The 26,995-nt window shown below is 44.8% G+C and overlaps 1 protein-coding gene across 2 annotated transcripts in view; it reads left to right on the top strand.

Annotated features, from left to right (window-relative positions):
• Nucleotides 1–26,995, top strand: part of KCNE1 (potassium voltage-gated channel subfamily E regulatory subunit 1) — a 139,959-nt gene that overhangs the window by 33,538 nt on the left and 79,426 nt on the right. Inside the window, exon 1 of one of the 2 annotated variants that reach the window (XM_086935367.1) lies at nt 743–874. The exons of the other annotated variant lie outside the window; for it this stretch is intronic. The gene's annotated coding sequence lies outside the window, so the exon portion shown is untranslated. Of the gene's footprint in view, nt 1–742; nt 875–26,995 lie in introns of those variants that run through there. 2 annotated transcript variants of the gene reach the window in all.

The raw sequence follows: 26,995 nt of genomic DNA, 5'->3' as shown, positions 1-26,995 counted from the left end.
TTAAATTGTTTTAAACACACAAAACGTTTTTGTCAACACGATAGGACGATTTCGCATCAATGTATTTTTGTTAACAAGCATTTCATATGTAAGTACAACTTGCCTCGGCAGGCACACTGACTTCAGAACATACACACATGTGCATACACTCCATGGGTGACCAAGTAACTGCTAGGCGTTTTCAGCTAGGTAAACGGGACCTGGACGGAGTAGCTGGGCCATCTACAGTCTTTTTGTTCATGTGTTAGGGCCTTCGATAGTGGTTAATGCCCTGTAATCATTTGTCACTTCAAGCTATTTTATTAGTGATCGTTTGAGTGAAGTCAAGAAATGAGAGCGCATTCACCGGAAGTATGCTGAAAGACGGTGTCAAAAGTGGCTGGTGCCTGAATAAATCTGTGTGCCAGTTTCTCAATTGGAAACACGCCACAACAGTCCATTAAGTAGCCACACTTTCTTGCTCTTATCATTGCGGGCCCCGATGTCACTGCTCGACTGCCTTTCAGACGCAGTCGTGCTCCTACGACTCATCTCTCTGAAGGCCGGGAGGAGGTCAGCCACCTCCCGACCTCTGCCCTCCCTTCCGTCAGAAAGTGCCGTGCACTTTGCCTGTAGTTCTAGGCCCCCGCCGCGTCTCACGGGCATCCTGATCTCCACAGACCTTGCCCACCTTGCCCCCGGCCAGTGCTCACACTGAAGCTTAACGCCCTCCCTCGTGCTGTGGTAAACACACGCTGCAGGCGCGCACGGCTGGTACACCCCAACTGTCAAAGGGTGTGCCAGGCAAAGCTCGCGAATTCTGCACAACCAATGCTACGGATCCACAGTAGCAATTATTATCCTACCGGGAAACTCGCTTGAAGTTCGGAAATATGTAAGTAAGACCGTCACGAATTCCTTCCTTGCTTCGATCGGGACGTTTTCTCTACAGCTACGCCCCGTCAGCCTCGTGTCCCCCTTTATTGTTTATTAGACAATTATCTCAATCCAGATTTTAAGTGTCTCTAAGTGCACCGTGACTTTGATTTATATAGTGTGTCAAATATTTCTGCTCTCAGTTGTGTGCCACTGTTTTGTTCCTGCTTTTTATTGCATTCATGTAGCCCCCCTGTCGCTTAATGGCTACTGCACAACTCTTTTAGAAGTAAGGTTGCAGGTGATGAAAGAGACCGCGGGGCAGAATGTGGCTGCATTGTTGAGGAAACTTGTCGTTCTGAATCTATAGCTATAAGCAGGGCCGCTGAAGCTTTCAGATTGCGGTTAGGCGCCTTCAGACCCCTCCCACCACAGTATGCCGAAGCGCCTTTATGTGTCCCATTACTGCAAGTTTGGACTATTTGCGTTGCGTTACTATTAGCAACGCCAATAGCTCAAACTTTCAGTAATGCGAGACCTATTGCATTGCAAATGCTTGTTATGAAATTGGAAGGCTTGGAGTTATATTTGAATGGTATGACAGATTGTGGCGTTGCGTAAAGAGCCAATTTGCGTGTGTGGGAGGAAGGGGTCTACAGAGGGAGCGCTTTGTCATTTTTTTTATAATATTAAGGGAAGCCTATTCCCAACCTGCAAAAACACTTCCTTCAAAACAGCACATTTGCATGTGTTTGCAGAGTGGGGAGCTATTTGCAAAAGACATGGAATTACCCACAAGCAAATGAGCTTGTGGGTGGTCACCTAGACACACACACACAAACATAATGAGCATGTGTTATACCCCATAAGGTTTCATGCATAGGATTCCTAGTAATTCGCTTAGAAGAGAGCAATGCTCCTACTGAAACAATGCCCCCCTTTAGAAGAATGCGAATGCTGCTGGCTGCGTGATAACGGCCAGGGAGATTGTGCCACACACAATGGATGCCCTAAAGGATGCTGTTTGTCCTGCCAGGAAGCTCTGCTATCAATGCATTTTTGTGTTCCTCTCCCACGTGCTCTCAGCTCAGTTGATAAATGTAACCCCTGGCATGCAGTGTGAGTATTGTAACAAGCTGTGGCTAACCCAAGCGGTGTTGCCTCTCCTCTAGGCACACAGCCCACTCTCAGATCCTTCAAAGGGTTTCTTTCGAGGCCGAGGCGAGGCGCAGGAACAGAACAAATGAAAAGGTTTTCACTTTCTCTGCCTTCTTCTTCCTAGATCCACACCCTGAAATGGCATTTCAAGGTGACGGAGCTTAAAAAGAAGCACCGAGGAAACACACAATAGGTCTCGGTGTGAATTTCTGCGGCACATACAATTTTTTGTGCTGGTTGTGTAAATGATCTCTGGGCGAAGTAGGGGTAGGGCTTTGCCAGAGGGTGAACCGCGCGGAGATTACGCCAGAGAATAAAAGGAACCGTGTCTGATAATGTGTAATGTATTGTTAGTTTAAACATTATTTAACAAGAATTACAAAGTGGACTTTCGCTCGGAGGTACCAATATATATTGCACAAAAGAAGTCAATAGCTCGAGCTTTCATGCGCTCACGCTTGAAAAAAAAGGCGCACACAAAGGCTTTTTGTTGTATTAGTGCGTTAAAGACTGACCTGTTTGCTTTTACAATGCGCAATTAATAGGAGGAACTCGGTAGCAATACAGCAGGTAAAGTTCAGAGATTAGTAAAACACCAGCTGAAGCGTCAGTACAGATCAACTGATGACAAAAGACACACAATACAAAAGATGCAAGTAAAACCAACGTGATGGGTTTATGGTAAAGAAGAAAGGAAAACAGAGCCATAATCAACTTAGATGCAGCCCCCTGGGAGACAGCTACAGCCAAGGGTCATTGTATGAGACATGAACAAGCAGATGATGTCAGCGCTCTGGTAAGCAGGCCCTACACACAGGCAGTAGAAGCTGCAATGGCCTGGGTGAGCAAAGAGCTGATAGCTAACCGAATAGAAACAGACGGAAAGTGTAAAATGCAGTTTTGAACCCTCCCCTTTCAGGGAGGCGAAGATTGCCCATGATGACAGAAAGAGGCTAGCAAATAAACAGGACTGCAGGCTCAAGACGAAAGAGCCTAGATCGGCACAATGGGTCTGGAGCACACACTTGCAGGTCTGCAGCTTCAGTTTATCATATCCACCGTTCAAATTAACACACATTTCACTATACTAATCCACCACTAATCCTTTTTGGGTTCCGGAGTAGCGTGCTACTCGCCGAAAAGCACTATACAAATACAATACAATAGCCGCTGTGGACAGAGAGCAGCAGGCAGCAGTATGCAGGCTCAGAGTTTTGCTCCTGTGTCCCACGGCCAGCTCATCGCACAGTCACTGGCCTGGCTGCGGCTCCACAGTAGCAACAACTGCGCCCTGACTGGTGAGAGAACAGGAACACACAGCCAGAGAGACCTCTTACACATCCATTGAGCCATGTACAGCAGGGATGGCTCTAGCGCCAAGAAGCACCTCCGATGTAGCTGTAGCATCTTGCCCTATACTTGCTCTAGTTATTAAGTATAGGGCCTATGAAGCCGGACTAAACAAACAACGGTTGTAAAGAGGATAATAAGAGAACAATACTAAGCATGATAGTGAAATATAGAATTAATAGTGAAGTGAAACAGAGATTAAGAAAGTTTTACTTCTACTAAAGCCTAGCTCAAGTGACCTGAACTGGGGCAGAATGGGTCAGGCTGTGAAGCAAAGAGATGTCAGGACTTCCACAAATGACAGAGTAAGGACAGGGGTCAATAAAGACCCAGGGATGCCATTAACAACATTGCTTTACACACCTGGGGTGAACAGAACACATGACTAACCTTTATGGCAATCAGCCATAACCCTTGTGCATGATGTTCAATTAAGGAGAGCAATAAGAAGCATTGTGATTTTGAAGAACATGGCAGGTGAGTACACCTGTTGACATCTGCTGTGCTGCTAAACTTCACAAAATGATGGACCTCCATTATCTATTGACATGGACTCAAGGCTTTGCAATTTTGCCATCCCTACATATTGTTCGACAAAGCAAAATTGACTGATGCTATCCACTCCTGTACATTTGTCCACTTTAATTCAGCATTCAATACAGTGAGATAGGCTTACTATGCACCATGCTGGTAAAGTTGGACATCTCTGAATCTCTTTTAAGGGGCCTCCTCTTGCTATACTCTGACAAAAGGTTTGCTAGCCATATATGTATGGGCAGTTGAAACTGATAACATGTAGGTAATTCGCCTCCTGCACCAAATCGTCTAAGTCTCCAAGCAATATTCTTTGCAAAAACTGCACCTCAATGCTCGAAAGGCTGATGAGATGATAGATGGAAGAGCTAAGTTACCTATTTTATAGAGAGGGTTTAAAATTGAGCCCCTCAATGAATATTGCTTAATTACTGCAGTTTGAGTACAGAGGCATTGCTATTATGCCCAGTACCTAAAATCATCATGGCCTTTGACACCAGTTGATCTACAAATTATAATTATGCCCCCATCCTATTCACTATTCCAGTCAACTTCTAGGTCCAATCTCACTGTCATAAATTGAAAAGAGCCCCCAGGGCAGTCATTATTATTGAAGAATTTCATTTGTCTTAAATGAAGGACACACACGTGCTGGCAACCAAGACCTGTCATCTTCCATTGCATTATCTGTATTCAGTAAATGATAGTCTTTGTCATGAAATTATGTTGAATATGATTTCAAATATCATCACAGTTTCTGTGTGGTCGAGTGAATGTGAGTAAGGCCAGGAGTTCAAGTGCTTACACTAGAATTGTGCCCCTTTAGTCAGCCAAATATCTGCTGATGGGCTCAGAGTTCATTTTAGCCTAATCATATGGTCGACACTGATTAAATTACCTATTAAACACAGAATTTTTGCCCCATTCACTTTGCTATTGAAAATAATTAGTTGAGTTAAATTGTCACACTTGGACGGTGCAATAATGCTACAGGCTTTCCAATGTAGAAACAAAAGAAGTGGATCAAACTGGTAATCGAGCACCCTTTTCTAGAGGCGGAATCATAGGTGTAACCAATTTCGGTATCAGAGAGAAACCTTACATTTAATGAATTCCTTAAAATGCAAACTACGAAAAGAGGTGAGAAATTGTTCCACATTTTGATACTTCCTTTGGGCTAGGAAAGTGCGGTCAAGCATAGAACCAATACTTGTTCTGTCGATTGGCAAATGTCTCACCCAAATTAGTGTTATACTGTGGAATTTGGGGCAACATCGCGGTCTCTTTCGATCCCACCTGTACTCGCAGAGCACTCTGCATCCTTCCTGTCTCTCCTCCTTTCACTGCCAAAAGCTCAACTGGTACTGTACTTGGCAAATCTTTGGGAATCTCATATGACTTAAGAGAGAGAATAAATCTCACTTTCAATAAAGATATCACTTTAAAAAGAACATCAGGGTCTCCTATCTGTGGGAACACACCTTTCGGGGATTCAATACACAACACAATTAAATGTATATAGGAGAGCCCTCTCCAACAGAGTTACAGGGCTGGTATGAGTGACCAAAAAATGTATGTTGTTCCATATTAGGACTTATGGTTACAGGGACAAGGATGGAAACAGAATGGTTAACAGCAGACTTTGAAATGCAGACTGCCTGCACCGTTTTTCCTGAGAGGGGTAAGTGGGGAACTTCTGTTGGTCTCACAGGAGATTCAGTACCTCAAATATAAAGTAGGAAATTCACAATTAATCTGTAAATAAGGGCCTTCCTAATCAGCTGAAAGCATAGGAGCCTGCAAGCAGTCATCCCCTCTGGGCAGTCCTAATGTGCCTAGCTAGGGCCTGTCAAAAACCCTGTTGTTGTCGCCAAATGCATCACTCAATACAAACATTGACTGGTGCAAGGCATCATGGTCAGGTCAGGGGAGGGATTGGCGGATAGAACTGAGGTGACGACACAACTGTAGAGGCGAAAGCAGTAGGATGGCTTAGGGCAGTTAACATCCCAGTAGGAGCGGGTAAAATATGAGAGACTCCTCCCACACCTTTCCTACTTTGGGACCTTCATTCTTCCAGTGTCCACGTTTCCTTCACTAAAAACAAGTATTTTATAGATTTCCCATGGCACCTTGCCTCGCTCCTCTTTCTCTCCTCCTCTCATCCCCTCCTCTCAGCCTCTCTTGATTGTCTCTGACATTCGCTGCCCATGGGTCTGGGGGACCTTGTTGGAAAAATTAAATTTATAAAATTAGTTCATCTTCGTATTTCTTTTATTTCAGTGAAGATTTTCCCTACAATAGCACGTACATGCTAACATTGCTTCAATTGTCTTAGCTTATTAACACTTCACAGCCTGCTGTGTCTGGGTACTAATATCAGGCTGTACCCCTACGTAAAGGTTGACACTAGTGCCGGCATGCTGCGCTGGGTACCATCTTCTATCCCACTATACTGTCTGTCCTCCTGTAAAAATGTCTCATAATAGGTATGTATACTTTCATCTTTGGCTTGCATGGTCTGAATTTTCTTGGACCAGTGTATACATTGTACTGGCACCTGTGCAATAAGTATAAGCACCACATTATCTCCTTGTACTTATCCATCATGATATGATATGATATGATATGATATAAAGGCTTTTGAAGCGCGCTCTGTTACTAAAATAGTATCCTGGCGCGGAAGGTGAGGAAGATTCAGAGGGCAGGAAGGAGCTAGCAGTTTATAGAGTGATACTAAACAGATGAGTTTTCAGCCCCTTCTTAAAGGCCGTAATAGTCGGAGCAGTCCTGAGATGGAAAGGGGGAGCATTCCAGGCCCTTGAGACCCTGACCGAAATGGACTGGCCACCTAGTCGGGAGTATTTAAATCTAGGCACAATCATTTGGCACTGGTTAGCCAACCGGAGGCATCGGTTAGGGATATACAAGGCTATTCACCGGTGAAGTGACATATTTTGTAGCTACCCATGTAGGCTCCACCACCGACCATCTTACAATTTACAAGCATCCCACAATCCTTCAGTAACACAATGGAAAACAAAGTCTCCAAATCTACCCACAACACTTATTACAATTTCACTATTCTCTCTACTTCTGTGTACCATTTCTTAGAAGCTTGCCTCAAATTCTGAAAGTCCTTATTGAAAGACTACAGATCATACCTGGCCCAGGACATACATATATGCCCAAGTTGCCCATCTGATCCCAGAACCTCCCTTAAAGGGTGTTCCAGTTCTGCCCTCGTGAGCTGTTGCATCTCCGGAACATCATTCTCATCCTTGGATGCTGTTGCCGAATCCTCAGGTGCCTCTTAACTCAATTGTTTTTCCAGTTATTCTATATCGTCCTATTTTCTTTTTTTCAAACAAATCCTCACTTCAGTGCTGCAGCGCCATCAGAATTTTGTTTTTTAATTTCACTTAATTCAAATGCAATATGTGTGACGTATGTATTCATTTCTTCCACAAATCTACTACCATTCTATTAACCTGGCTGTATGCTGCACTTGCTCGACCACTTGTTTATACTATGAGTTTGTTCAAGTATTTCCCACTCAAACCTTCCTACGCCCACCCTACTTCTCGCTGTCTGACTTAATACTCAAAGGATTTCCCTTTTCCTCTATTAACTTTTCAAGTTGCTTCCTGGGCACATGTGGACAAATCTTCAACTGGTCAATCTTCATCATCCTCCGGGCCGATGGGGACAAAGGAACCACATGGGTGGGGTACAGTTAAGTCACTTTCACGATATTCTTTCACCAATATTCCTTTCTCTTCTGTAATGCCTCTTTTCTCACACCATCCAACACAATACACACCTGTCGCTTTACCTTACTCTTGTTTGCTTCGTCCATCGCTTGCGGCATCAATATATTGAGTGCATCCATCTCCACAGGTCAGTGCGGGTTGGTTCCTTCGTTCATACACCTCTACAAATAATTCAAATGTTTCAATTCCAAAGAACCATTTTCAGAAAGTTGCAAACTTGGAGCCTCTTCCGTGAGCTAATGCCATTCTTTCAGCTACAAATGTATGCATTCCAAAATTGGTCAACATTTCTCGATCCAGCATTCCTTTGTGGGGGTGTGAAAGTGTCTGTGCCATGTCTAACTTACCCTTGCTGTTAAACTTACCCATGGCTTCAATTGAAGGTGAACGATAGGTGTCCATAACGTGCCCAAGCTTCTCCACCAGACTATGAAAGGACCATTGAATAAACACTCTAAGGTGGGAGATTCTTTGACTGAAAACCATTTCCTTCTAGCTGAAATGACATCTTAATCCACCCTCAGCTACTGCATGTCTAACAGTCCATCACTAAGCCTGGGCAGATATACTCCCCTCAAGCAATGGACATTTCCAGATATTGTATAGAGAGAAACAATAAGCATTCTGGATAATATCAGACAGCACAGTTGATAAAACCAACAAGAAAGAAACATTTTTCCCACCATGGATTCAACCTTGAGATTCAGCGACAAGTCTGAGAACAGAACACAGTAGGCACTGTCCGTAATCATTCTCACAATACCAGACGTTGAGCTCTGCAAAAATACAATTTTATAAATTCTATTGTTAACCCTGCTGATTGCTCCTGCACAGTAATGGTGAAGGCATGTGAACTAAACAGGATGGAGTTAGCTAGGTTTCCTAAATGTGATCTAGATATTGGCACAGTTCTTCTATGCTCCAGTTCCCTGGGGCTACCAAATGAGCCACTCTTCTTTTCCTTTGTGTCCTGTAATTTTCCGTGTACAGGTACAATCAATGCATGTCCTCAGTATTTATTTTAACCTTCATGTTATTCTGTTCCATGCCTTCAGTCCTGCCTGTTCCTGTGTAATAAAATCTAATTTCCTACATCAGTGTTTCTTGTAATATATTGTCTTTTAGCTTCTTCAACATTATTTTCCGTATGGGGTCATCTGACTGGAGACTTAGTATACATATATCAGTTCATCAGACTAATGCTCTGGCAATATTCTTCCACAACTATGTACTTCTGTCACCTAATGGCCTCTTGGTCTGCAAGAAAGATGTGGTATCTCTAAATGAAATGAGGGATCTGATAGTTTAATATAAGGGAGCAAAGCTTATTAACTGCACTACTCTATTCTACGAAAACAGAAAATTACCCCTAAATGAGTTTTTTTACAACAATGATACATTTCCTAAAGAGAAGAATAAAAATTAAAATATTAATTCATGCTACTGTACACATAAAAACTTACTTCCTTAAATACAATTAGTGAGCAAATCGGAAAAATCAAAGTTTGTAATGGAAATTTGTCATACTAACCATATACAATTCTACACACCCAAACAAAAAATAGGTTATTTTGGTGTGGGTACATACAACATTAAAACTTTGTATTTTTCATCGTTGTAATAATGTGTAAATATTTTCTGATGTTAAATTTCAATAGGTCACATTGTTTTTTTAGGCTAATATTGTTCTTGTATAAATAAAAAGAAACAGTTAACACTGAACATATGCAAAAAAGTCCAGAACAAAAACAATAATTACATTTTGGATAACATATACAATATAACATTGTTACCTGATGTCCAAAAATAATTATAAAAATAAGAATAAATAGGTTTGAAGAAATATAAAAATTGCAATATAATGGTAATATTTATGAACATTTCTCAAAATAAGATAGAAAAAGAAAAGGAGAGAGAGAGAGAAAAGAAAGACAAAAGGCACAAGTATTGAAAAAAAGGAAAAAGAAGCAGAGTCAAAGTGAATAAATTTTGAGACAGTTAAGATACTTAAGTAGGTCACTTAAGCTCAAGTCAACATACAATCATCTAATGAATCCTGAATATCTGAAGAAAACAGAAAAATGGCAATTAGAACTATTAGAAAAATTAACAGTTACAGGCATCCACATACTATCAAATAGCAAATCTATACATGTCTAATGTATGGTATGACAAACCGAGTTCTGCCAAAGACAAACTGTCAGAGTCTCTTTTGATGTGAAATTACAAGTTACATTTTGTAGAGCCACTGCAATCAATACATCTGCCATCTTGTCCATAAGTATGTTTTGAGACTACAGTCTATGTAAACACCCTGTAATGTGCCTAAGTTAGGCCTGGTAGAAATTAGTATAATTCTTGCATGTACATAAATCTTTCTTCCTAAAGTTGCCATCTCTTTGCCACATTAACATTTGACACACATTTTGAATTTGTGCTGCTTAGTCTGGTTTTGCAGAAACATCGATCTTGCTGACACAGAACACTTTGTTAGAATATTATCACACTGCCTTAGCGTTAGTGCAAGGCCTCTCACATGTGTTATAAGAAGGTGTTTATGATTACATCCATATGGCGATACAGCTATCTGTAGAACACAAACAATGGTTGTCCGATCACAAAAGTTGCAGCCGAAGGCAAGGATGCCATTTTCTATATATAGCCTTTTGTTTCCTAACATAATCAGTGGAGACACTTCTGCTGATCTTGAGGGGTCTCCGCATGCTAAAGCTTTCGCCTAGCAGCTGACTGACATCTCCGTGATGGGTGTCCAGTTCGTGACCAAGATGGGGTCATACACACTTAACCAACAGGTAACGAGGTTAGATCATACAGAAAGAGGTTTTCTTGGCAGACCATACATTCACACCCTAAACCCGTAGGTTATGGTTATCATCGTAGAGGTATGCTCAATTGCTATAATCTTTAATATGCATGCATTTATAACCTGTCTCAACAAGATGGTGGAACTCTTTGTTTTTTATTCTCTGTGTTGACGCTCATTATAACTTTTATCTGCTTCTACCTGTTAATCACCGCAGTCCACTTTTTCTATACAGGAATAGCTACATTTCAATAAATATTGAAAGAGCCCCTCTGTGTATTCTTTGTATATTTCTCTGAGCGAAATAAAAGCCCAAGTGACTGAGCTAAAATTTGAAGTCTGTCACCAGGGCTCCTGAAGGAACACCGTTGTCATGTTCAGTGGTTACCAGAGCTGTTTGCTCCCTGTTTAGGTTTAGGGGGTATAACTATGGCACTGAGAGTTAGCTGGTCCATGGGACAACATACCCTACGAGGGTGCATGTAATCAGTCTGGCACCATCCTAACCATCGGCAAACATATAGGGGTAGATTAGGATCGCGGTTTACCCGCATCCTCCGGGCCGACGGAAGCCACCGCCGGCCCGGAGGATGCGGGAAAACCGCTGCTGAGCCACAAAAGACCCACCGCCATATTAGGATGGCGGTGGGTCTTGAAATCTGTCCGCAGCTTTTCCGCCGTGGTCGCCTTCCGACCGTGGCGAAAAAGCTTTAACATGGCTGGCGGTGTCTATCAGACACCGCCAGCCATATTAGGATGGTGTAGAATGTATGCTTTTCCACAGCGGCTTCTCCGCCGTGGAAAAGCATACGGACCTACACTTCGGGGACCCGTTGCGGGCCCCCTGGGTGAAGGTGGGGTGGAGGGTGCATATGGGGGGTACCTATGGTATCCCCCCAGCATTTGCGTGAACTAAGCAGCAGGCACCGCGCGGTGCCTGCCGCTTTGTGCACGCAAATGCAGTGCATGCATTTTTAACATTGCGGCGGGTGCAGCTTGAAGCTGCACCCGCCGCAATGTTAAAGATAGAGAATGTGACCGCCACCCTGGCGGTCTCATCCTAATCTGCACGGAGGGAACGCCGCAGCCCATGCGGACGTTCCCTCCTACTCTGGGGTCGCGGACGGACTCATGTCCGTCCGCGATCCTAATCGACCCCATAGTTCCTACTGATTGATGTAAACTACGCAACATCCTTAAAAAGTGTGTTGGAATGGAAAAAGGTAAATAAAATGCGTAATTTTGGAAATTGTCAAGCAAGCCTTAGACCAGAAAACAGCTGTTTTAGGACAAAAAAAGAACATATGTAATTATGTAGCATCAGTAGCCTCACATCTCCAACAAGTAAATTGAGCAGCTCATATACTTTTCAATACTTTGACTGGAGTATAATATAATCACTTTTAGAAGAATTCTAAAGTTTATGTTAGACTGGCCGAAAGAGCAGTGGAGTGTAGTTTAGCCCACATTTTATCTCAAATGACAGTGGACCAAACACAATTTAAATCAGATTTCCATTGTGCGTCAATGCATGATTTGGTTTTCTCTATACCTGAGGTAACAAGTTCCTTATATAGAGAGCGTTTTTAACATAAGCGGGCTCATGAAGGGAATTAAGACATACAACTCGAGTTTGACCCATATCAGAAGCAACTGTGATAATTATTTTAACACAAAGGGCAATTATCACATTACATTCACAAAAATGTGTGGAATATAATGTAATACAAAAAAATATTAAAATGGAATAGGGTTACAATTAATAAGTAATTGGGATGCTGTGTTTAATCCTTTATCCAGCCAGTCTTTAAAAAAACTCTACAATTCATTTTAATACTTCATACCACATGGGACTAGGTAAAAATGCATCCTGGATAGACAGACTATTAACTAGGTACAGTTTTAATAAAAACATACATGGGAAATCATAGGAGAAATCCAAACTGTAGGTGGGCAGGATGTAGGAAGTACATGATTAACTGAGAATGGAGTTATATAAAAGAGGTCTAGATTAGTTCACAACATGTGAGTAATTGAAGTTGATTGAAATAAAGGTTTATATATTTGTTCAATGCTAAAAGCTTTATGATAGCAAGTAAAATCATTACATTTATCACCACCTTGGTTCCTAGTTAATTTCAGTCTAGTGAATGATATTCAGGCTCTTTTTTCCAGGCCATTAGAATCTGGAGGATATTTTATCAATTTAATTAAAAAATGTTTTTGTGATTTAAATTGGTAGCATCATGAGTATAATGAGGAGAATTTTCATTTTAATTCTGTCTATATGTCTCCACCAAGAGAGATACAAAGAAGACAATCATTGTGTGAGATTAATCTTTCTTAAAAACAATGAATGAGTATTTATTTTATTTCAAAATCTTTTTTATTGATTTTATGTTGAAACAATAAAATTGCAATTGCAACAAGCATGGTTTCCAGGCTTGGAGAAAAATGCACACAGCTTGTTTCTAAGATCTTAGCCTTCCTAAACTTCCTACATTTGTATCCCCATCTGGTTCAACTAAACGTTCAAGTGTAACATACCTCAAGTGCGCCCTGACGTGGGACAGTAGCTGATTGACATTTGTGCTTCTTGTCCAAACATTGAACTATAAGATGATTGTTAGAAATGGGATCTCTGGTTGGCTAAGGCTTGCCCCAAAGCCAGGCAGAGACCACCACTCTAGTCAGGGCAAGGACCACTGTCAGAACCATCACAAAGCAAACTTAGCAAAAGTAAAACAGATCATAAACGTACAACCAGTAAGAACTGGAAATCCCTGTACTTAGCATCAGCCTGTAACATAAACTACATTATGCACAGTATCACATCCGGCGCAAATTAGATTCTGCACCAACCGCACCAGCATAAATACATTATGCAGTCCTCCCATAAGTCTAAACACATTATACCCTAACCTCCTAAGCATAACTCACATTAGGGGCATAAATCACACAGTGAAACATAATCTCACTAGCATAAACCATAATATGCAAAACAACCTCATAATCATAAGAACGCATTTAGAGGTATATAACAGGGTGCGTAAATCATACTACATACATTACATTTCCTAGCACCACATAATCGAAGTTGGGCCTGGTGCCCTACAATCCTAACAGTACCCCTGGCCAACTGGGCATCTCAAAAAGGGGCTCAAATGCCCTATGTGCCAAGAGTCAGGGTGCGCTGCTAATGCAGCGTAAGTCAGGGCGCGCTGCTAATGCAGCGTAAGTCAAGGGTGCGCATTTTGCACAGCAAGTGTCGGCCTAGATGATGCAGCTGCCCACTACTTGCTGGACAGCTGTGAATCTCAAAATGAGGAGTGGCACCACTATGCCCTTTTATGCAAATGTGCCCCAAACGTGGCAAATGTGCCGTTTTATGCAAATGTGGCCCAAACGGGGCAGCGGGGAAAAATAGCCTGAGGCCTGCCCTGGGGCTCTTGAGCAATAAGGGCCACATCTAGACAAAAGGACGGGCACCACTATCCCTCCGGACCCCCACTGGGGCTATTAAACAAATAGGGTCCACGTTGGAGTGGCCCGCTGCCATGTGGGGCCACTCAGACACTGCGCACTCTTTTTGTTGTGGAAGTCCCACTCTGGAACTCCCAAGGTATCTTTTGCCGGTGTTGAAGCTGCCCTCTGTCTAGCGGGGCAGCTGTAGAGACAATCAGGGGTGCGGGGAATAACCATGTACCCCGGCATACCACCCTCCTCCCACCGGACTCTTAATGGGGCAGCACTCATCAGAATCTCTCCCATTACGTGTTTTTCACCCCTGAGGCGGAAGCCGGGGGCATCTCCTCTTTCCCTAATTCTGTGAGTGTGCAAAAAACCTACAGTGACAGAGCGTGTGTGATTATCCTGAATGCGTGGTGACCAATACTAACGCTACTCGATCAGGTGATTTTAAAGTTGTATATATTTTAAACTGGTGCAATTTTAAGCTCTGTTAAGCAGACCTTTTGGACGGTCCGGATGAGATTTCTTCATCTCTGATCTCTCTCCCCCGGCGCAGCTGAGCACAGCGCTCTCGCCGGCCGGGAGATCGCGGAACTGCCATCTTGGGGGGAGGCAGGGTAGCGCTCCAGCTCCTGGACGCCTCCCGCCCTCCCTCACTACTTAAGTTCTCCGCCCCTCTTCTGAAACAGATTACGTGTTTTTCACCCCTGAGGCGGAAGCCGGGGGCATCTCCTCTTTCCCTAATTCTGTGAGTGTGCAAAAAACCTCCAGTGACAGAGCGTGTGTGATTATCCTGAATGCGTGGTGACCAATACTAACGCTACTCGATCAGGTGATTTTAAAGTTGTATATATTTTAAACTGGTGCAATTTTAAGCTCTGTTAAGCAGACCTTTTGGACGGTCCGGATGAGATTTCTTCATCTCTGATCTCTCTCCCCCGGCGCAGCTGAGCACAGCGCTCTCGCCGGCCGGGAGATCGCGGAACCGCCATCTTGGGGGGAGGCAGGGTAGCGCTCCAGCTCCTGGACGCCTCCCGCCCTCCCTCACTACTTAAGTTCTCCGCCCCTCTTCTGAAACAGATTACGTGTTTTTCACCCCTGAGGCGGAAGCCGGGGGCATCTCCTCTTTCCCTAATTCTGTGAGTGTGCAAAAAACCTCCAGTGACAGAGCGTGTGTGATTATCCTGAATGCGTGGTGACCAATACTAACGCTACTCGATCAGGTGATTTTAAAGTTGTATATATTTTAAACTGGTGCAATTTTAAGCTCTGTTAAGCAGACCTTTTGGACGGTCCGGATGAGATTTCTTCATCTCTGATCTCTCTCCCCCGGCGCAGCTGAGCACAGCGCTCTCGCCGGCCGGGAGATCGCGGAACCGCCATCTTGGGGGGAGGCAGGGTAGCGCTCCAGCTCCTGGACGCCTCCCACCCTCCTCCCATCGCTAGATGGACACGGACATAAAGAAGGGACCATCCCATCCGCGCAGCGGGCGGGCGCAGCGGGCGCGCCTAAGGCAAGCCCGTCTGCGCCCGTCTGCGCCCGTCCGCGCCGGACCCGCGCCTAGCGCCAGAACCCCTGCTTCACACACCCCAGAAATTTCCTGGTCCTCAGATCAATTGCTACACCTTCGTCCTGATACTTGCACCCCATTAACTTGCTGTAATACCCTTAGCCTAGAATCAACAGCATATTCCTGCTCACACTGCAATTTTACTCTCCCTGTGGTGTCTAAAGCACCTCAACTACCCTCGATTGTTAATGATCAGCCCCCCACCATCTTAAAAGCTGCATTAGTTAACTGCAGATCTCTTCCGGCCCACGCCCCTGATATCTGGTTATCTCTTGACACCCACAAATGGGATTTATTGTTTCTTACAGAAACTTGGATAAAAGATTCTTCCAAACCGGACATCAATCTAGCTACTCCCCCCGGTTATTGTTTCGTTGGCATCAATCGAGACAACTCCAAGACCGGAGGGGGTCTTGCGATAATTGCTAAATCCCATCTCAAATTAAATTTCACTAAAATTCCCAATCTGGGCCTCATCGAAGCCGCTTATTTTACAGTTATGGACACCGCCAGTACCATCTGTGCAGGCATACTGATCTATAACCCCCCCCGCCGCAACCTCTTCCTCCCTTAATACTTTGATGCATTCTATTGCTGATTTTTCTCTCAAACACCCTCATTTTACCGTATTAGGAGATTTTAATATTCACATTGATAATCCTTCCTGTACACAAGCCTCCTCCCTGTTAGAAACTTTACAAGGACTCACCCTGTCCCAATTAGTGACAGGCCCGACTCATATAGCAGGCCATACACTTGATCTCATTTTCTCTAATCATCCTACCATCTCCACCCTCCCCCCCACTCCCTTGACTTGGACCGATCACTTTCTCATTCCTTTCTCTATCACGGCCCCCACCCCTCCTCCCCCCATCCCCCTTAACCGAGTCAGAGGGCGAAAATGGACCAAAGTCACTTGTGATTCCTTGGAAGCCCATCTTCATTTTCAACTTAATCAGCAGAAAGACCTCGATTTAGAAACTATGAGATTTAATTCGTCTCTCTCCGATGCGCTTGACTCTGTCTCCCCTCTTGTTCCTCTTACTTCCTTCAGATCACGTCCCTCTGCCCCATGGTTTTCCCCTCTGCTTCGTGAGGAAAAAAGCAAGTGTAAGCAGTTGGAACGCAAATGGAGACAGAACTATGATCCTTTAGCCAAATTGGCTTATAAATCTGCCCTGAACAAATTTCACAAACTAAAACGTTCTTCAATGAGAGTTTACTTTTCCAATCTCATTCAACAGGCGCAGAATTCCTCTAAAACTCTCTTCTCCATTGTGAAAGACTTCGTAAACCCCCCTGCTTCGAAATCCCATTGTATCCCCACTCAAGATCTTTGCAATGGATTGTCAGATTACTTTCAGGAGAAAATAGTCAAACTCTCCTCCTCCTTTGCGACGTCTCCTCTTAATCACCTTGAAGACTGTTCCTGTTCCTTCTCCTGCTCTTTCAATTCTTTTAGTGAGCTAACTCCAGATCTTGCGTTATCTCTGCTACACAACGTAAAGTCTGGTTCCCCCCTGGACCCAGTCCCGGCCAAAGTCATGGGCATTCTTGGCCCGATTCTAGTTAACTCGTTTCTTTCCATCTGGAATGCTTCTCTGGCACGCGGCCAGTTCCCCTCAGTGTGGAAACAGGCTAGGCTTGTCCCCATACTGAAAAAACCTGATGCTGACCCTTTACTATTTAGCAACTATCGGCCTATATCGCTTTTGCCCAAACCTGCCAAGATTCTGGAGAAAGTGGTACAGAAACAGTTGGTGCAGTATCTAGAGTCAAACCAGCTGTTACACGACTCCCAGTCCGGCTTTAGAACCGGCTATAGCACCGAGACAGCGCTGCTTGAAGTCTCAGAGATCATCAGGGAATCAGTGGATAGGGGCGAGGAGGCCATGTTGGTCCTCCTCGACCTATCCGCTGCATTTGATACTGTATCCCATAAAATACTTACCACCCGTTTACAACAGCTAGGGGTCGGTGGGACAGTGCTGGCCTGGACTACATCTTTCCTGTCCAGTCGTTCTCAAAGGGTTACGATGCACCCATTTGAATCCGAGGACAAACCCCTCCTGTGCGGAGTGCCCCAGGGCTCTGCTTTGAGCCCTTTATTGTTTAATGCTTATGTGGCCCCTCTTGCCAAGGTAGTTGAGTCCTGGGGTGTCAGGGTGGTCTCCTATGCTGACGATACTCAGCTTATCTTTTCCTTTCGAGACCATTCTGACTCCCTCTTTTCCAACTTTAGAAACTGCCTTGGCAATATCTGCACTTGGATGTCAGCCAATCATCTTGCCCTCAACACCGACAAAACGGAGGTTCTTTTTTTCAGCAAGAAATCCCCCCCCCCTGCAATCCTTTGGTGGCCTACCGTTTTGAATCCTCCACCCACTCCTGTTCAGGCGGCTCGCAACCTTGGCTTCACTTTTGACAACTCCTTGTCCGGAAGTGTCCAAGTCAACAAAGTTGTAGGGGCCTGTTTCTCCAAATTACGTATGATCAGGAAAATCTTCCCCTTCCTCCCTCAATCATCTCGCAAAACTGTTGTCCAGGCACTTATCACCACCCATCTAGACTATGCTAATAGTCTATATGCAGGTGCCCCCCTATACCTTATCGACCGTCTGCAAATAGTTCAGAACGCGGCAGCCCGGCTCATTGGTAATATCCCTGCTCGCACCTCGGTCAGAGCCTACCGAGATGAGCTTCACTGGCTTCCTATTGCCCGACGCATCGATTTCAAAATTCTGACCCTTACATTTCGTGCTATTCATGGAATTGGCCCGCTCTATCTGAGAAATCGTCTCAAAATCTCTTCTTCAGTTAGACATCTGAGATCCAACAGCCTACGTCTTCTGATGGTACCAAGATTTAGACTTTCTCGGAGTGGCGGCAGATCTTTCACCGTCACTGCCGCCAAGCTCTGTAACAGCCTCCCCCTTGATCTCAGGTTTTGCGAATCTGAGCCAGCCTTTCGACGCAAACTTAAGACCTGGTTGTTCACTAAGCGTTAGGGCTTTGGTATTGTCTGATCTTTGGCACTCTCCTAGTCCCTCAGTGGGATATGATTCTGGTTACTCTCTGTGGGGACATTCATGTAATCCTAGCGCCGGGACACCTCCGCCGGAGGTAGCCGTGCGCTCTACAAGCTTCTAAATAAATAAATAAATCTCTTGCTCCTTTCCGTGGCTTCCCTCGGTCTCCTTCCATCTGTCAGGACCGGTGCCACTTCTCTTCTGTGGGGGCAGGCTGCCTTCTCTCTTCACCCGGGCCCCCTCCTGGGACCCGAGACTCCTCTGTACATTGGCCGCATTGCTACTTCACCCGGGCCCCCTCCTGGGGCCTGGGACTTCCTCAATGGAGCGCGGGGAGGCGGGGTAGGCTTCAGTCCTCTCCAGTACGTCCCGTGTGGGGAAGGCTCCCGCCAGGGTTTCCTCCTGCCCCTCAGGCTTCCTGCCTCTTCCACTTCCGTCTGCCAACCCCGGCCACAACCAGGCGGGCCACGGATCGTGGCAGCAGAGGTCTTCTCTTGGCATCAATGAGGGGTAGGTTCCCTCTAATGAAAATAAAGGTAGAAGTGGGGTGGGCACCCGCGTTGGAGATCAAATAAGTGGGGTGGGCACCCGCATTGTAAATAAAGAAATAAGCAGGCTGGGCATGCGCAACAGGCCACAATGTAGGGGAGTCTCTTGGCTGGGGATTCCCTCGAAGAAGGGATAGAAGTGCTCCTCCTCCCCTGCAGGGAGCACATCGCTATGGCAAGCTCTTTTAGGAAATAATAAGTAAAGCGCTCACAGGGCGCTAGAGGCCAACGCACAAAGTCCTTTTAAGGTCCTGCAGGTCAGGAAAAGCAAGAGGGGTTTCAGGGGCATAGCTGGGCCAGCACTCAGGGCCCTCCAGCAGCGAGGCAGCCCCCATGGTGGTCCCTCCTGGGCCCCAGCAGCAGCAAGCCCCCCTCTGTCAGGATCAGGAACAGAACAGGAACATTTTCATGGGGTCACAGCCCCTATATTTATACTACAAAATCCCTTTGTGTCACAGCACAAGGCATGGGGGACACCAGTCAGTACTGGTTTAGGGGAGCTTTGGAGCACTTTGTTTTGCTCAGCTCCTCTCTCCTTTGTCAGGTGGGGGCTCAGGGATTAGATGCACCACAGGGGGCGGAGCCGGCATTGTGGAGGGAAGGCACAGCCCTATTGAGGTCCCAGGTGCAACTCCTCCTTCCCACCTGCATGCAGATCTCTCTATTCACCACTGGGCAGACTCCCCCTGTCTCCTGGAGCCACCCACACCTCTCAGCTCCTGTCAATCACAAGCCAGACATGCAATTCACATCAGGCAGGCAGATACACAGTACACAGATATGCCAACTTCTAAAAGTGGCATTTCTCCTCCAGTCACCATAAATCTGCGGACACCATTGAGCAGCATTTACCCTCACGAGCTCTTACATACTAAACTCGACCCTGCACTCCTCTCAACCAGGAATTACCATGGACACACATATCCCCATGCATTCCTACGGGAGGGCAGGCCATTGTCACCACACGCACTCAGAGCGCCCATGCACTTTATACTGGGCCCAGAGGCCTAAAATCACTACCACTATGTCAGAGCTTTAAGGCGAAAAGTTCAGGGGTGAACCCGCCAAAAGGGCCAAGTCCAACACAACCCCCTTCCAGCCAAAACGCAGGGCAGGCCAATCACCACCGTGATGGGCTTCCCTGCTTGGGGCGATAGAACAAGGATGCGGGCTCGCACTGCAGGGACACCCTCCAGTTCTACGCCACTCTGAACCCACCTGGTTCCCTCTGAAAAAGAACTCTCAGGCCCAACTAGGCTACCCCACTGGTACTCCCTAGTTGTCCACGGCTTGGACCAGGCCCTAGGCCATCCAGATACCACTGGTCCTTGCCAATCCACAGAGTGGGCGGGCAGTAACCCCTGGCATCCAACAGGGTCCCTTCACTTAAGATGGGCCCCAACTGTGTTCACAGGGGTACCCCTAGAAGGCAAACCGGCCAGCACACTGATTACAGCCGCCCTGCAGTCCAGGTCAGGCAAACACCTGAACCTGGCTCCCCAACCCAGGGACGCTACCCTTTGGTCAAATGCCCGGCGAACCAGGATGACACATAAGTAATGTGTTGTGTGACAGTCTGTCTGGCGCAGACCTCACGACCTCCTGTCCAACTGACAGTGCGTGCAGATCCCCCAGGACAGAAGTGGCGTCACCTTGGCCAATCATTGTCGACTCAGCCGTTCCTGCTGGCCCCTGAGCCACTGTTTCCCACTTGGAATTCCTTCCCCATTTCACCCCTCACTCTGGACCTCTGTACCCTCCCAAGTGGAGCGGTACGGCCAGACACCAGAACTGCTGGAGCTCTGCTTACAGACGCTCCACGTTCCACAGACACTATGAGATCCTCCTCAAATGGCCTACTAGAACAGCCTAGGCTCTCAACCTGGTGTTTCCTCAAAGAACCACCCAGGCATTAGACGGGGTTTCGGGTACCTGGAGACACGCAGTTCCACTCACTCCTTCCCCTCTTGAGATAGGACGTGAGCCCGGATGTATGACGTTACAACGCATACTTTTACTCCGCATACCATTACAACGCGATATTTACAACGCATACCGTTACAACGCATAGCGCTTTGGGGTGCTGGATAGTGGTAAGTATAATTTACTATTCTAACTCCAGTCCCCGTGGACCCTAGGGAAGGTGTTGGATAGTAAATTAAACTTACCTCTTATCCTAGAGCGCCCCCCAGCGCTATGCGTTGTAATGGTATGCGTTGTAATGCCTGCGTTGTAGTGGTAGTGCGTTGTAAAAAATGCGTTGTAACAGGTGCATACCGTGAGCCCCTACACCGCTCCCACTACACCGGGACCTAGCTAGGCTACTCTGAACCTCTTCCACCACTCTGGGCTGGAAGACACCTCAGCCACTCCTTTTGGAATCACTCCCCAATGCCTCTTTAGATCCTCTAACATGGGGAGATCTCCCACACAGAACAGTCCAACAGGACAGAATAGGTTCCTTTCCTGGTGTTCCATCTAAGAACCATCCAGTACTGGAGACTGAGGTTGAGGCACAGAACACGACCCAGTCTCACACCTTCCTCACAGGACATGATGTGAGGCCTTGCAACCTCCTCACTATAACAGCCCCTAACTCTGAACATCTTCCACCATCCTGGGTTGGAAGACACCTACACCTGCACCATTCCTCTAGGGTCACTCCCCCATGCAAGCTCCTTATTTCAGAGGACTCACACCCAATCGTCCAGTGCAACACACCACTCATCCACCACCCCCCCCAGACTGTTGAGACAGTATCTACTGCCCCTGAATCTCAACAGCAAAAACAACAGTTGAGGCACAGAATGCAGAACAATGTCAAACTTTCACACCAATACAGAGATCTGGGCCTAATCTATCGTTTTGTTGCTCACCATGCCATTCCAGTTTGAACCATGCTATATGCAAATCAGTCTTGACCCTGTGCCCCATGGGAACAGTCCAGCCCGAACTGCCAAGCCAGGTCCTCCCTGGACTGGAAACAAGCATCCTAGGACCGGTTTCGGGCTTTCAGCTCTCATCAGCCAGGATAGCTTGATTCCAGTGGCATGGAGAGCACAGGATTCACATCTGAGCATACCTGTACCACTCGGGGTGACAAATGCAAAAACAACAGTTGATGGACAAAATGCTGAACAGTGTCATACATTCACCCCAGTACAGAGATCTGGGCCTAAATCCCCTGTTTTTTTGCTCACCATGCAATTCCAGTTTGAACCCAGCCATATGCAAATCAGTCTTGACCCTGTGCCCCATGGTAACAGTCCAGCGCGAACTGCCAAGCCAGGTCCTCCCTGGACTGGAAACAAGCATCCTAGGACCGGTTTCGGGGTTTCATCCCTCTTCAGCCAGGATAGCTTGATTCAAGTGGCATGGAGAGCACGGGACTCACGTCTGAGCATACCCGTCCCCCTAAGGGTGACAAATGCAAACACAACAGTTGATGGACAGAATGCAGAACAATGTCATACAATCACCCCAGTACAGAGATCTGGGCCTAAATTCATCGTTTTTCTCTTCACCATGCCATTTCAGTTCGAACCCAGCTCGCTACTCTGTGGTGACCGCCATCTTGACTGCTTCCACCACGCTGCCAGTAGCCTTCACTTTGAGACCTCAGTGGCGGTCTCCGGGCAGCAAAGACAAGCTGCAGGCGTCCCTCTAGGAAGCTCATGGGTTCCTTTACTCCTGGGCTCAAATTCGCTGCAGTACAAGCTTGGAAATCTTTCATGTCTCCGGGGCCCGGAGCGAAGCCCAACGGAATCACGTCCGTTCGGCCATGATGGTTGGCCGCGCCCCTCCAGTATTTATTTTAACAGTATCCAGAAGTAAATTACAGTATCATATACCTAATCATTTAATTTTTGTTGAATTTCAAGATAAGCCAACCTAAACAAAGAGCTCTTTGAAGAACCTCAGATTTACCTACAATGAGTTTATACTCAGAAATGGTTGAACATGTATAAAACTCCTTAAAAAACAGGTAGTGAATGTTGAGATTCTGACATAAACAATCAGTTGTTCTCATAAGCTGTAAATTTAATATGTTGATCTTTAAACTTGAATCCAGTGAAATGTGTGAAGTTTCTCAGCTGAACCAAAAAGAGTTCCAGTGCCAAAATGAAAAGTACAGAGGATTAGAGGCAAATCTATCTAGTTTCTCTTTGTAAGAGAAAAAGGTGAGATTGTACACCACTCACAAAAACAGACAATTGGGGAGAAGAAAATGCGGTAGCGAGCTAATTGGGGTACCACTTGATTTCTGTGCGCGTAGTGGGCTTGTTTAAGTTGTAATAGGGAGGGTTCCACCTTGTTAGTATCTAGGGTCTGTATTTACCCCAGTGGAGAGGTGAGAGTTTGTAGGTTTGTAAGGGAATATCTGTGCCAGTGCAATTTTTAATTCTGCATCTCACTAGAATGAAATTTAAAAAAATGAAGAATTGTCAGGAACAACTCCTGTAAGAACATCTGTACTGAACCCTTTAAGATAATACTGGAGCACCTGGGATCTTGAAGCCCCCAGGACAAGGAGGCATCTGTTTCCTTTTCTTAAAACATTTGTGAACCACGTCATCCAACTGCAAATTAAACAGATTACTAGGCAGGAAAGCAGATAAAGCACAGACAGGTTTTGTAAACCCTTCACCTTCAAGTCACAGCGTCGGGTATGAGGATGCTCATAAAATACACAAATCTTGCTCATCAAAAGAAGCTTCCACCAGAAAATGGGCTTGTAATTGCATTTTGAGTAGAGGATCTGCATTCTTCCCCTGCTAGTACAAATGAAGGTAAGAGGAAGATAAGGATTTAAAATCCTTCTCTAGGCTTAAAGACACTTAGGAAACAAAAGTTGAAACTCTCATTGCTAAATTAAGACTGGAATAGGCCTTCAAAGTACATCATTGGCCCTCTTATTCACAGAATCCACCGGAGAAACATTCTCAGAAATGACTGTGGAACAACCTGCAACATTTGAAAGTATTAGTCCACTGACATATTGTGGTACATTCAAATCTTATACTGGGTAAAATGTGGAGAGGTAATAAGAAAAAAACATAATATTATTGACTGTAGGAATAATCGTAACAGTTTTAGTAGACTGAGAAAGGAGAGTAGAACTCTAAGAGGCTGCTTTATAAACATGCATTCTCAACAGTCCCTATATTAAGGATAAACCCTCTTCCTCCACAAGCCTACTTCTATGATCTGAAATCACATAGGTAGCAGAGTCATCATCACAGACATCAGAAGCCAACAAAGAGGGATAAGAAAAAGGGTAACACATACGTTCCTGCTTCCTTTCCCTTTCTTTGACCAGCATTTCTGCAAAGAATTCAGCCTTCAAAATGGTTAGGCAATATCCAGCATGGCTTGAATCTAGCAACAGAAGGGTCAATGGATGGACAGGTCTCTTGTCTCCATTTACCAGCACAAATTTTCACCATTTGGCTAAGCAAATTAGAGAGTCATTAGCACAAGAAATACATCAGCAGGGGCGGCTCTAGGCTCATGGCGGCCCTGGGCAGGGAGCGTAGGGAGGGGGCCCGAAAGAGGGGGTCTGGGCGGGGCGGAGCGCGGAGGACAGTGAAGAGGGGGGGGGTGGGGGTCAGGGTGTTTGGAAGTGGAATAGAGCTGGAGGTTGCCAAATCCCTGCCAGGGGCCACCACACAAATATGTATCCATCATCAGAGGATTATTATATTAAGGCTGTATATTGGAATGGTGGTCCCTGGGATTTGGTGGCCCTGTGCAGGTGCACATCTTGCACATGCCTAAGGCTGTCCCTGACATCAGTGACTCACCTGAAAGCCGTCTGCTCCTTAATTGAAACTAAATGAAACTATTGAGCCCTGGCGCTCACCCCAACCTCATGCATCTGGCATGCAACCATCAAAAACGGTGTGAATTCCCCAGAGAGAGGTAACATTTCCCCCAACTCGGAATGACTTTCAGCATCGCTGGACACAGTAATCCACTTAGTTACGTAATCTCTAGTTACAACAAACCAGGTTCAAAAAGCCCATGTGCTCTCAGGTTCTGGCCTGGCCATGAATTGAGGAAAGAATCTGGGAGTTCATCGTGCTTTTAGAACCCTCCTGCCCTGATCCCAGAATCTGATTGAGGGCCGCAAATGTATGAAGAATGTCTAGTTTGTACTAAGAATTCTGTGCAGAGGGCACACTCAAGGTTACTGTTGCACTCACTGGAGTGGGAATAGTAATTTTTACCCACCCGCTATTCAACGTTTTCCCTACTGTTGTACTCTCTGGAGTGGGAATAGTAATTTTTACACCGACGCTATCCAATGCTTTCCCTACTGTTGCACCCTCTGGAGTTGGAATAGTAATTTTTACCCCTACGCTATCCAACGCATTCCCTACTGTTACACCCTCTGGAGTTGGAATAGTAATGTTTAGCCCTACGCTATCCAACGCTTTCCCTACTGTTCCAACCTCTGGAGTTGGAATAGTAATTTTTACCCCTACGCTATCCAACGCTTTCCCTACTGTTACACCCTCTGGAGTTGGAATAGTAATTTTTAGCCCTACGCTATCCAACGCTTTACCTACTGTTGCACCCTTTGGAGTTGGAATAGTAATTTTTACCCTTACGCTATCAAACGCTTTCCCTACTGTTGCACCTTCTGGAGTTGGAATAGTAAATTTTACCCTTACGCTATCCAACGTTTATTTACTCTTGCACCCTCTGGAGTTGGAATAGTAATTTTTACCCTTACGCTATCCAACGCTTTCCCTACTGTAGCACTCTCTGGATTGGGAATAGTAATTTTTACCCTTACGCTATCCAACACTTTTTTACTCTTGTACCCTCTGGAGTTGGAATGGTAATTTTTACCCACCCGCTATCCAACGTTTTCCCTACTGTTGCACTCTTGGGAGTGGGAATAGTAATTTTTCCCCCTACACTATCCAATGTTTTCCCTACTGTTGCACCCTCTGGAGTTGGAATAGTAATTTTTACCCTTACGCTATCCAACGCTTTCCCTACTGTTGCACTCACTGGAGTGGGAATAGTAATTTTTACCCACCCGCTATCCAACGCTTTCCCTACTGTTGCACTCTCTGGAGTGGGAATAGTAATTTTTACCTCTATGCTATTTAACGCTTTCCCTACTGTTGGGAATAGTAGTTTTACATTCTACGCTATCCATTGTTTTCATTAATGTCATTTTTTGGGGACTTTAAATAGTATTTTTATTTATTTATGTATTTAATATTTTTTGTATTATTTTAGATAATGTATTTAATTACTTTTTAAAATATTGAATGTATATTTAATTTTTTTAATTTATTAAATATAATTAATTATTTTTATTTATGTTAATATTTTGTGTGTAGATGTATTTGTAATTTATAGTATTTGTGAATAATTTACAATTAAAATAATTAATAAATATTATTATTAAGTAAGTATATATTATATATTATATGTTTAATTTTTATTAAAGTTTTATTATTAAATATGTATTATTTATTAATTTTTAACATTATTAAATATGTTTAATTTATATATAAGTATTATTTAATTTATTTTACTTTTTTTACAGAAAAAAAACTGATATTTTTGATTACGGTATTTTTAACATCGATATTTTAGTTTCAATATTTTTGTACTTACCATGCTGTAGATAGTGTGTCGATATACTTGCCTTCGATATTCCAGCGTCGATGTTGCTGTAGGTCGATATTCTGTCCGTCGATATTCTGTAAGAGATTAATCTGAACGTACTCAAATACTCAATCCCAATTTGATTTACCACAAAAATATTTTTTCAAATATCTACAGATACAAGACTTTTTAAATCATCATGTCTTTAGTAATCTTGACTTTGAGGACTCTGCGATACTATCAATCTTGC

Source organism: Lissotriton vulgaris, chromosome 8 (assembly GCF_964263255.1).
Source record: "Lissotriton vulgaris chromosome 8, aLisVul1.2, whole genome shotgun sequence".
Taxonomy (NCBI): Eukaryota; Metazoa; Chordata; class Amphibia; order Caudata; family Salamandridae; genus Lissotriton; species Lissotriton vulgaris.
Note: the sequence above shows the minus strand (reverse complement) of the source record. Positions and strands in the feature narration are given on the sequence as shown.